At 40.8% G+C, this 12,888-nt stretch overlaps 1 protein-coding gene across 10 annotated transcripts in view; it reads left to right on the forward strand.

Moving 5' to 3' along the window:
- The window catches only part of Stx17 (syntaxin 17), a 60,556-nt gene that overhangs the window by 15,007 nt on the left and 32,661 nt on the right, over positions 1-12,888 (forward strand). The window lies entirely within an intron of this gene.

The raw sequence follows: 12,888 nt of genomic DNA on the forward strand, positions 1-12,888 counted from the left end.
ATGATAAGCCTGTTTCAAACATGTTCCTTCTATGTATGAGGTTAGACCCAAGCATAAACAAAGTCCATCCCTTTTGTGCTCGGTTTATCCCAAATGCTCTGGAATTTTAATAATGTGTGTCATATTGTGTGTTCACATCTCAAAACTAATGTTCATTAGTTCTGTGAATTTTTATTTATTTGTATTTATTTTACTTTATTTTTATATTCATTGGTGTTTTACCTACATGTATGTCTGTGTGACGGTGCTGGAGTTACAGACCCTTGTGAGCTGCCATGTAGGTGCTAGGAATTGAACCTGGGTCCTTTAAGTGGGTTAAGAGCAGCAGTGTCTTAACCACTGAGCCACCTCTCCGCACCTATTTACTTGTATTCTGAGACAGGATCACACAGGGCACAGGCTGGCCAGTTCAGATCCTCAGCACATGTAAAATGTCAGGTGAGATAGTATGCATTGGTGTCCCCAGTGAAGACAGCCACATTCTCAGAACCTGGTGTCCAGCCAGGTTAGACAGCCAGTGAGCTCCAAGTTCTGTGAGAGACCATGTTTCAAAAAACAAGGTAGAGAAGAATGGAGGAAGATACAGGCTCCACACATACAGTCATATACACTAACATGTACAGGTGTGTAGTCACACACACTAACATGTACAGATGTGTATTTTATTATAAGGCTCACCAAACAACTCCCAGATTGTACCTGACCTGACATCTGTATATTCATTCACTCACTCACTCATTCACTGTTTTCACATTACAAATGCTGAGTTGAATGGTGCAAAAGAGACCACATGTCTTACAGAGTCTAAGTTTTGTACTACCTGCCCTGCAAAAAGGTTTGCCAGTCCACTGAATGTGGCTCAGAGGACTTTATCCTGAGATCAAGCCTGAAAACTTGAGTTCAGCCCTCAGAACCCATATAAAAATCTGGACACCGTAGGACATGTCTCGATTTCAACATTTCTCCAGCAGAGTGGAAGTAGAGATGGGCGAGTACTCCCTAAGATTCTGGGCTGGCTACCCTGAGCCTCGGTGTAACAGTGAACAGATAGACCTTGCAAAGGAAAGTGAAAGCTGGAGCCAACACCAGAGGTTGTTCTTTGCCTCACACACACAAGCACATATGCACACAGTCAGACAAGAACATGTAGACAACTGTAATATACATATACATATATATATATATATTTAAATTAGTATAGCTGCCATATAGTGAAAATTGGGATTGGATGAAATGGTTGCAAAATGTCCCTAGAAAATGATCCAGAAGTACAAGGAGTAGATAGATATCAGCAGCTTCAGATAAAAAGATGGAGAAAAGCAGATCATTTGAAATTTAGATGGAAATCTGACTTGTCGCTGTGTATTTTATTAGAAGGTACTAGATTAGGCTTGAGGCTCTTCATGTGTCTCACATTGCCTGGTGCCTGCAAGAGCGTGTTAATGTTAATGAGGTCATTATGACTTGGGCTTCTTACCATCTTGACTGTTTAATGTTTCACTAACAATCACATGATTTGATTGAGTTATCGACCGTGTCAGAGAATTTGGTGTACTAGTTTTTAAAATCATGTTGACATTACTGGCCTCCATCTGGCATTAGAGAGTTATGTGTACCATTAAAGTAATGAGAGAGAACTGTTGTGAGATAAAGGTGTCTGCTTACTTTATTCATTTCTGCCCAGGATTTAGTGCAGAGGCTTGTTCTTGCCTCGTTTGCAATAAAAACAACTTTTGGAGAAACAGGTTCATAAAGAATTTCCAGATTTATCAGAATTGGATTTCCATAAGATCTACCTTTTCACTTTGATTTTTGTCTTTAGAGACAAGGAACTTCTTAACTTACATGTAACTAATTTTCCAACCTTTTATTTATTTATTTTTTGCCTTTGGTACCTTATACAAGGAATTTTCTCCATACAAAGATGATGATAAACAAGATTTTGTTTAAACTATGTCATTAATTTTGTTTCTGAGATAGAATGTTATATAGCTCAGATTGGGCTTAAACAAATTATAGAGTTGAGGATGGCCCCAAACTCTTCACCATCCTTGTGTCTTGTCTCTGAGGTAGTAGTCTAGGTGCACACTGCTACACCAGGTACTAATGAGTCTGTTCTTAGGTACCTTGGAGCACGTATGTGTGTGTGAATGCAGACATATAGTTAATTTTCATAAACAGATTTTATGGCCAATTACCTTAAACTTATTGTTTCTAATTTTTGCAATCCCTTTGATTTTCTTTTCACAGTTCAACTTTTTGAGACTCGTTTTTCTTCTCTTATGATATCACCTTATTTTCAGATTCCTATTTTATTTTGATTACTCAAATATTAAAAAAATCTTGCTCACCAATCACTTGAAGAAAGAGTTGCTCAAAGATAAGCTTGTTCAACTGGGTGTTGGTGGTTCACCACACCTTTAATCTCAGTTCTCTGTAGGCAGAGATAGGGGAAATCTCTAAGTTTGAGGCCAGCCTGGTCTATATGTTGAGTTCCATGATAGCCAGGGATGCTACACAGAGAAACCCAGTCACAAAAACCAGACAGACAGATAGACAGACAAACCAAAAAAGCAAAACCAAACAAACCACCACCACCACCAAAGATTGCTCAACTATATCTTCTTTTATAAAAGGCCACTTAGAGCCAGAGAAATGGCTCAGCAGGTAAAAGCCACCTGACAATCTGAGTGATACTTGTAACCTGTGTGGCTGAGGGGAAGAGCCCAGGCTAATGGAAGTGGTGGTTCTCTGATTGTGTATGTGACGCTCCAAATACACAAAAAGTGAAAAAATAACTTAAACACTATGTAAAACAAAATAGCTTCTTCTGTAAAAGAATTTTTTCATTGAAAAATTTTCATACAGTATATGTTGACCATTGACCATATTGTTTTTCCTCCCTCAGCTCTTCACAGATCCTTCCCACCTCTCTACCTACTCAACTTCATACTCTCTCTCTCAAAAAATAACAAAACAAAAAATTCCAGTAAGAAAAAATAAAGCGAAACGAAATAAAAGGCATACATAAATTCATGGAGTCACTTTTGTGTTAGCCAACTTGGGTCTGCCCTGGATGTGGCTGGTAGACCCCGTGACACTCCCTTAGAGAGAACTGATTTCCTTTTGCCAGCAGGTATCCATTGCAAGAAGCTTCTTGGTTAAAGGTGGGCCCTAAATCCACTTCCCTTCTCTGTTCCGTTTTTCTAAATGTAAAATGTCAAAATATACATTTTTAATGGCTTGAATCACATGTTTGCTTTAAACAAGTTACATACAATTTATGAATTCAAGTTTTCTCAATTGTCAAATTAACATAATGGTCTGTAACTCTGAGGATAGTTGTAAGATTGTTGGTCGTACATACGTGCTGATGTCTACAGCCCACACTATAACAGCAGATATTCAGTAAGTTAGTTTGGTTATAATAGGTTACATCGCATTACTCTCCCCAGTTTTCTGACCTGTCATACGAAAGTGTAAGGTGATCATTTGGATGTGGATGTGTGTAGGTCAAAGGTCTTTCCCAGTCACCTTAGTCTTTGAGATTGTGTCTCTCACTGAGTCTGGAGTCTGTCTGTTTAGCTAGACTGGCTGGCCAGTGAGCATAGGGACCCTTCTGTCTGTCTCCCAGTGCTGGATCATGCCACCAAGCCTGGCTTTTTATGTGGTTGCTGGGGATCTAACCCCATCTCCTCATGCTTGCAATGTTGCCAACTGGGCCATCTCTCCAGCCCTGGATAAATATTTTGAAAATCTAAGGCTCTTCTCTCCTCCTCTCCTAAATCTTAATGTACTAGAAACGTGGTAATAAACTTGGTGTTTGAATAAATGAATTAGGTACTGTTTTCCTCCTCTGATTTTCAGTTTACTTGCTTGTCCTCCAACGCCTCCTACACCACCACCACTGCCATGCTGAAAATCGATCCTAGAACCCCATGCAAGCTAGGCAAGGGTCCTTCTACTGCTCTCTGCCCCTCAGTTGTGATTTTTTTCAATCTTTTTAATAGTTGGTTATTAGTTTAAAAGATATTATGTTTAGTACTGGTTGATAGAAAAACAAGTGTAAAGTCATACTATTATCAATAACCTTAAAGTAGGAGGTAAACATTGACTATGTCTTAAATAAAAATAAAGAATAGTACAGATTTATTTTAATTAAATAGTTATTACTCTGGTGCTCTTAACAGTAAATTATGCTATGTGTAGAGTATGTTTGCTGTGGTATTTAAATGTTTACCAGTGGACTTGTGCTTGTGTTTGTAAAGAAATCTGATTAATTATTATGATACCAAATGTTTTCTGCTGTACACAATTTGCTCTCAAAATTGCATGTTATAAAAACACATTAGAAATCCTAAATCAATATTTAATGAAGACAAATATATGCATAGCCACTCATCTTTTAATCATCAAATACATAATTAGCCATTTTTTCAGAATTCTCAATTAACTTAGAATAATTGCTTTTTACAATTATTATAGAGAAGTGTGTATTTGACTATCTCTTAGCTTTAGACAGGAATGGAGATAGATCTGAATGAAGTGAAGAAAGAGATAACTATTATATGTATCTAATAATCTCAGTGGGTGGGGTGTGCTTTTACCTGAATGTTTGGACATGGTTTACAGTCTATATTTGTATACTATACTGCACAGCTTGTTAAAAACTGATTTGATGAACTTACCCCTTTAAAGCTTGCTTCCTTATTAACTCCCCATTGCTCTAATGTGTGACTATTTCTGAAGATTTTTTTTATTTTTATAAGATAGGATCTTCTGCATAGGCTGGCCTCGAGCTTTCTATGTGTGTGAGAATGGTCTTGAATTCCTGATCCCCCTGCCTCCACCTCTGAGTGCTGGAGTTACAGGGACACTACCCCACTGGTTTATGCCATGCTGGTATTGAACCAGGACTTTAAGGACTTGAGCTCTTTCTGCAGAGTTTGAGGGTTTGGCATTCCTACTCTCTGCTCTGACTGTTAGAAGAGCAGACATTGTTTACCATCTAGCATTTCTTCACTGTTACTGGAGACACTATGTAAAAGGAAAGAACACCCCTTCCTTATGCACCTTGTCTTTGGGAGAGTGGCAGCTGGAAAGAATAGAGAGATTTTATTTTTATTTAAATTTTTAAATTGTATTCTTTTTATGGTTCAGGAGACTGAACTCAGGGCATTGCACATGCCAGTCAAGTATTCTACTACAGAGCTATATCCCAGCCCAAAATATATATTTTTAATGTATGTAATTGCCCATATTTGCGGGATGTAATTTTTCAGTTAATTTATTTTTATGCATATGGGTGTTTTGTCTGCATGCCTGTCTGCCCACCTTATTCATATTGCCCCCTCAGAAGCCGGAAGTGGGCATTGGATCCCCTGTGGCTGGAGCTAAAGAGTTGTGAGCTGCTCTGTGAGAGCTGAGAACTGAACCCATGTCCTCTGCAAGAGCAGCCAGTGCTCTTATTCTCTGAGCCATTTCTGAAGCCCTAGGTGTGATGTGTTTTTAATGCAGCTGAACTGAGGCTGTGATGCAGACAGGCACTTCTGTCAGATCAGCCCTTTGTCATGCTGCTGTGGTGAGAACTTTCACAGTCCTTCAGCGGTTTGACACATACCCTGAATGTGGTTAAGTGTAGTTCTGCCGTACACTAGCACCAGAGCTCACTCCTGCAGAACTGTAGCTTGGTGCCTACTGGACAAGCTCTCAACCTTTTTCTTCTCACCTCCCCAGATTCTGGTAACCTTTATCCTATGGTGGTTATGAGATCTACAAGAGCAACCATTTTAGATTCCAGAGGAGAGGTTTTTGTTGTTTTTTCTTGGATGAATAGTTTTAAGTTGTATGTGTGTGCATCTGCCATTAGGTTTTTATTACCTGCTCACCACTGGTGAATAGTTGAGTCTGCTTTGTATTTTGGCTTTGCAAACAGTACTGTGATACTCATGGAAATAAAGATAAAAGCCTCGAAGTGGACTGCTGGATCATAGGCCGAGCATTTTTGTGTGTGGGAACCTCCATGCAATTTTTCATAATGGCTTTAGATTCCCACACAAAGAGTATCCAAGAGTTCCCCTTTCTCTACATCTTTTAGCATTTGGGTTTTTTTTTTTTTCTTTTCTTTTTTTCTGGAGCTGGGGACCGAACCCAGGGCCTTGCGCTCGCTAGGCAAGCGCTCTACCACTGAGCTAAATCCCCAACCCTGGGTTTTTTTTTTTTTTTAAAGAAAATAAATATCTAATATAGTCGATGGTTATGCTGGCCATGAGGAAAAGTAAAGCCAATTATATAATCAAATAGGATTTATTAATGAACTTTTATATCAGTAGTCGTTGTGGAAGGTCCCAGGAACAATTTAGGGAAGCCATGAAGAACTGAAGATACAAACTAGTAGAATTCTCCAGGCATGAGGTGGAATCTGGTGTGAAGACTGTGGCGGGAGGATGTTTGGCCTGTCCACCGGTGCTAAGGAGGCCACGAGGCTCACATGACTAAGGAGGATGCAGGAGATGAAGACAGACTCTACTGGATCAGACCATAGGAGGCCCTTCAGGAGACAGTAATTCAGAGTTGGAAGGAAAACTCTGGAACATTCTGAGCATATAGTGACCTGAGACAACCTGAAGACACTGCTTGTATATTATAACAGTGAAAGTCATTGGATAGGAAGGGCATGGATAAGTAGAACAAGCAGATGAAGAAGACAGCTAGTGTAACCACTGAGGTACTGTTTGTTACACACGTTTTTGTGTGGCTTCTACTGGTGAGAAATGACCAGATGTCTACTCACTGATACAGAGAACAGTAGACCAAAGGAACGGTTCTACTAACGTCTAACTTAGTGGACCAATGAGCTTATTAAGGTTACTTATAGGAGTATGGACGATATGAAGGCAGCTGCATCCCTAAAAATATCCACCTCAACTTGGGCCCAAAAACTACATTCCTCGAGGTCCCTGTTTTTAAGGTGGCTTGATAGGGCAGAGAGGCCCTTCTACCCAGCAGGAAGGGCCTTATAGCTCTTCCAAGTTTCAAAGACTTCCTTAGATTTGTGAGTTGTTTACTTCCTGAGCCTTTTAATTCTGTTAACAAGCCTCTTTCCAGGATAGAATATTTTAATTTGGGAGACATTGTACATCAGTGCAGGTACACACCGTACCCCTTCCTCATGTCCAGGGGCCTTAGAGAGCCTGACTGTTACCTGCTGTCTTTGTAGCTCTACTAAATGATTTTTACCAAGTGTGATAGAATAAGAAGCTGCTTGATAGCAACTCTAACATGGAGCACATTTAGAAAAAATTATACATGCATATAGGTTAAACACATAGGAACATTTAAGATAATATAACAAGCACCATGAAGGCTAAACAAAGATTTCTCAACTGAGGAACATCAAATGACAATGAAACACCTAAAGAAGTTCAACATCCTTAGTCATCAGGGAAATGCAAATCAAAACAACCCTGACATTCCACCTCACACAAGTCAGAATGGCTAAGATAAAAAACTAAGGTGACAGCAGATGCTAGGGAGGATGTGGAGAAAGAGGAACATCCCTCCATTGTTGGTGGGATTACAAGCTGCTGGTACAACCATTCTGGAAATCAGTTTGGAGGTTCCTCAGAAAATTGGACATTGAACTACCTAAGGATCCAGCTATACCACTCCTGGGCATATACCCAAAAGATGCTCAAACATACAACAAAGACACATGCTATGTTCATAGCAGCCTTATTTATAATAGCCAGAAGCTGGAAAGAACCCAGATGCCCTTCAACAGAGGAATGGATACAGAAAATGTGGTACATTTACACAATGGAGTACTGCTCAACTATTAAAAACAATGACTACATGAAATTCTTAGACAAATGGATGGAACTAGAAAATATCCTGAGTGAGGTAACCCAGTCACAAAAGAGCACACATGGATGACTCACTGATAAGTGGATATTAGCCCAAAGAATTGGACTATCCAAGATACAATTCACAAACCACATGATGCTTAAGAAGAAAGACAAAAGTGTGGATGCTTCAGACGTCTTAGAAGGGGGAACAAAATACTCACAGGAGGAAATATGGAGACAAAGTGTGGAACAAAGACTGAAAGAAAGGCCATCCAGAGTCTGCCCCATCTGGGGATCCATCCCACATGCAGTCACCAAATCCAGTCACTATTGGGGATGCCAGGAAGTGCATGCTGACAGGAGCCTGATATAGCTGTCTCCTGAGAGGTTCTGCCAGAGCCTGGCAAATACAGAGTCAGATGCTTGAAGTCAACCATTGGACTGATAATGGGATCCCCAATGGAGGAGTTAGAGAAAGGACTGAGGTAGCTGAGGGGGTTTGCAACCCCATAGGAAGAACAACATTATCAACCAACCAGACACCCCAGAAACTCCCAGGGACTAAACCACCAACCAAAGAGTACACATGGAGGGACCTATGGCTCCAGCTGCATATGTAGTAGAGGATGGCCTTGTCGGGCATCAGTGGTAGGAGAGGCCCTTGGTCCTGTGAAGGCTCCGATGCCACAGTGTAGGGGAATGTCAGGGCAGGGAGGCGGGAGAGAGTGGGTGAGTGGATGAAGGCAGGGGTTAGGGGATGGGATGGGAAGTTTCCAGAGGGTAAACCAGGGAAGGGTATACCATTTGAAATGTAAATAAAGAAATATCCAATAAGAGGAAAAGAAAAAAGAAAAAAACAAAAACAAAAGCAAAACACCATGCTTTACCAGTCATCCATGTCAAATCCTCATATTGGTTACAGTCCCTCTTCTTTTTTCAAGCAAGCTGTTAGTTCTGGTGAGGTTCACTGCACCCTTCTTCCTTCCCACTTCCTATCTCCCACTTCATCTGAATGAAATCTTTTGCCTGAACTAAGTATAACTGTATATAAGTAATTATTTTTATATTTCACCTGCTCTTCCTCAAATCATTTTCTTGTGGTATTAACAGCCATAACATAGATATTTCAAGTATCTAATCTTTCATATATGTTTGTCCCGTGTCTATCAATGGTAAAGCTAACCCAATAAGGACATGCATACTTGATCACTCCAAATGGCTTCTCTGCACTCTGAAGCCCTGTGCCTTCTTAGTCTCTCTCTGCCTCATCCTTCTGTTCTCTTTCCTGGCCCACTAACTGGTTTTCTGATGCTATCCATTAGAGGATATTTCCCTTAAAATTTTATATAACCTATATAATATATGATAAAACATAATCATACAACATAAAATCCAGTTTCTTTTACTCTGAATATTCTGGTTTATCCCTCTTGGTCTATGTATCCATATTTAATTTCTTTTTATTACTGAATAGCATCTTATTATATGAATATAGCATGGTTATCTGATCACCTGTTAGTGGACATTTGGTTATTGTTTTGTCTGTTATAAATAAAGCTGCTAGGAACATTTGGTAAGGACAAAGGATTTGCTTTGCTTGGGTAAATAACCTAGAAACAGAATCATTGCACAGTCATTACTTAACTCTTAAAGAAGCTGCCACCTGATTTTCAAAACAGTTGTTCTATTTTATTCCCCCCTAGTTTTCATGTCCTTGTAAATAGTTTATCAGGGTGGAATTTTTAATTCTAGCTACCCTAGAATGTTTGTAATATGTCTTGTAACCTTATTCATTTGTCCAAAGAATAGTTGATAATGTGCTTTTCTCGTTTGGTTTTGTTTTGAGACAGATCTGGCTGTGTTGCTGGGGATGGCCCCTAATTCCTGATCCTCCTTCCTTACCCTCCCTACTGCTGAGGCACAGACACACATCTCTACACACAGCCGTTTCCCCTTCAGTTAGGTGGATCTTCTTCGTTTGCATTCTTCTTCCTTGTCTTGCTGGCTTTAGTAGTTGAACTAGCTTACTGTATTCATATACTGCTATTTTTTCAAGTGATATTACATGACTTTGTATGTTTAAGAAGCTTAGGCAATCCAGGCCTTGCTACTACTTGCCTTTAATCCCAGCAAGCAGGAGGCAGAGGGGGGTGGATCTTTGTCTGATCTACAGAGTTCCAGGGCAGCCAAATCTGCACAGAGAAACCCTGTCCCCCAAAAGAACCAACCAAACAAAGCAAGGAACCTTGGGCATGCTTGTGCTTCTGCCTCGCCTGTCTGTGCTGCTGCTCTCTTCTACTCAGTTCACTCTCCCCTCACTGTGCCCCAGAACACTTAGTTGCCACTTAAAGTGACGTGGTGGTGGGGTAGAAACCTGTGGAGTGTCCATGTTAGTTCCGTTCTGATACGTTTCTAGTAAATGCCTTTGTATGGATCCGTCTTTCCTTTTCCTTTAAAGATCTAACATGCTTGGAGTCCTAATTGGATGAATTGTTTTACTGTTTCTTTTCTTTCTTTCTTTCTTTTTCCGGATAGAGACTTCACCATGTGTAGACTTCTGCAGCCTGTCTTCTTTTTTGTGCTTGGAAGACATGACTGTCCTCTCCCGTGGGCTCCTGTGAGAACTCTCTGCCTCTCACTGCTCTGACGACTTTGCTTTTGTCACACATTTCTTCACTGCCCTGTGCTTTCAGTTAGCTGAGCTTTGACCTCTCAGTTCACTGTTGCCTTGATTTGGGAATTGTTTTCCTGCCATTATTCCCTTGTTTTGCTGTCCCCTTCCCTCCCTTCTCCAAGAACTCCAGATACACGTGCATTTGCTTGAATGTCACTGCACAGCTGAGTGGTACTCTGTAAAACATTGCTCCTTTTTTCCGTGTCCATTTTGTTCATTGTCCCTGGCAGTAGTGGCTCATCTGTCCACTGGTGTGTTCTCATCTCACACCCAAGGAAGTTTTCACTTGGGTGTTTTTTTTTAAGTACTTTCCTTATTGCTTCTTAATTTTTCAAACATGTGAAACACAGTTGTAATAGTGTGCTATCCCTTTCTACTGCGTTAGCAGCCATGTCAATCAGGTCTATTTTGGATCTGTAATTACTCTCCCCCCTATGGCTCCTTTTCTGTTTCTGCATCTGTTTGATGATGTTTGGTCTTGTTAACTGCTCTGTTTCTATGATACTATAATATTGTGGTAATTTTGTTCTGGACTGCCACTAAGTTACTATTTACTTAGAACCAGTGTGGTGATGTTAGGTCCTGCTTTAGTGATTCACTAATTGGAGGCTACCTAGAGCAATGCTCAGTCTGCTTTCTCCATTTCTCCTCTTCTTGGGACTCAGCCTTTCTGAGTGCCTTTCAGTGCTGTGTGGCTGGGATGGTTCTTTCCCCAGCCTTGTATGGGTTCTTCACGTGAGGTTCTGGTCTGTTTTCTACTGAACCCTCTCTAGCCGTAGCTCTGGGCATCTCCAGGGGTACAGGCTTCTTTTCTCCCCAGTGCTTGAGTCTCAGAACTCTGCTGTCCTTGGACAGCCGGACAAGCCAGCCAGTCACTACAGTTTTGAAAACAAAGTAGAATAGGCTTCCTTTCTTCTCTGGAGCAAGGACATCTAGCACTAAGGAAGATTTTTGTGACTGGTTTTTATAAGAAAATGAAGGTACTTGAAATGGTTGCTGTTTAAGTCTTCATAGAAATGTCCTCAGCTCCACTTCTCCACAGACAGCTGACTTAGAGATTCAGGTTCAGTACATTTCAGAGCTCATGTGGAAGGATGGTGCCTGTAGGAAGTCTACCCAGGTCTGTAAGCAGCAGATGCACAAGAGTAAAGCCAGGCAGGGACACAGAGTGTGACTTTCATGGTCTTACTGGGAGCCGGGGGGACACTGGGTCCACTTTTTTATTTTTATAAAGGGTGTTTGGGCAAGGAAAGCATCAATAGAAAAGATATAATGTGGCAAACATTATGAACACAAGAAAAGTGGACAACATTTTAGAGGATGAAAATCAGCATGGAGAGCAGGGGAGATAGTAAATCAGGGCAGGAAGGCAAGAAGCAACTTCTTAACTGGAGGTGATAGAAAGGAAGTTATGTGAGCTTATTGTGAGTTCAGAAGACTTTAACTTGATTTTTGCTTTAAAATATTTATGAGCTTAATCTAACCTCTGGTTCTTTGACCTCTGTCCTTGTTGGCATTTGCTTGGAAGGGGTGGGTTACATCTAAGGCCTCATGCTGTCTTCCTCAAGGAAGGACAGATGCTGCTATGTCCTTTGGCCCAGTGTTTGCACCCAGCGTCTACACATGTTCTGTACAGTGCGGTTAAGTATGGAAAAGATAAGTCCCGCTGCTGATGAAGTGCAGACCAAGAGGGCCTCGGTTTAGTATGTCCTAGTTCCCTAACACTGTTTCTCAAGGACACCAAGGACTCCTTTGTGAAGCCTATTCAGATCTCTGCAGTGACACACATTTCCTCTGGGTGTTTCTTACCCCCTTTTAATTTTGAAGTTTTCCTTAATACAGAATAAAAAGCAAACAGGAGCTATGTGGCTCTGCGCTCCGTATCATCTGTTAGCGTCACACCATCTGCCCCAAACAGTGGGCCTGAGCCTTCTCTCCTGTTCTTGCATACATGTATTTTTATATCCTTTTATTGTTCTTAACTTTTTCACCAGCCTCCGCTCATTCTGGCTCTCTGTATGACTCTCCTTGTTTCACACCGCTCTTTTGGGTCCCCCTGAGTTTGCTCCCTCCCCGCTCCCTTTCTGGTAAGTGTCTGCTCCTTCCACACTGTACCCAGTCATACTTGATTCCTTGGATCTCACTTCTCAGGTGAGATTTATTAGCTTTTGTAGTATCATAGATTCACCTTTTACAAGATGAACGAGTTTCTTTAAAAGAAAAAAAATCTTATCATAGTAGAGTTTATGCTGTGGCATAAATTCTTCAAAGCTGATAAAATTAACTTTGCCTGAGACTCACTAACTACAATATTCCTCTCCTCTGGAGCCAGCCGACTGTCAGTCAGTCCACACTGATGTGTGCCCT

Source organism: Rattus norvegicus, chromosome 5 (assembly GCF_036323735.1).
Source record: "Rattus norvegicus strain BN/NHsdMcwi chromosome 5, GRCr8, whole genome shotgun sequence".
Lineage (NCBI taxonomy): Eukaryota > Metazoa > Chordata > Mammalia > Rodentia > Muridae > Rattus > Rattus norvegicus.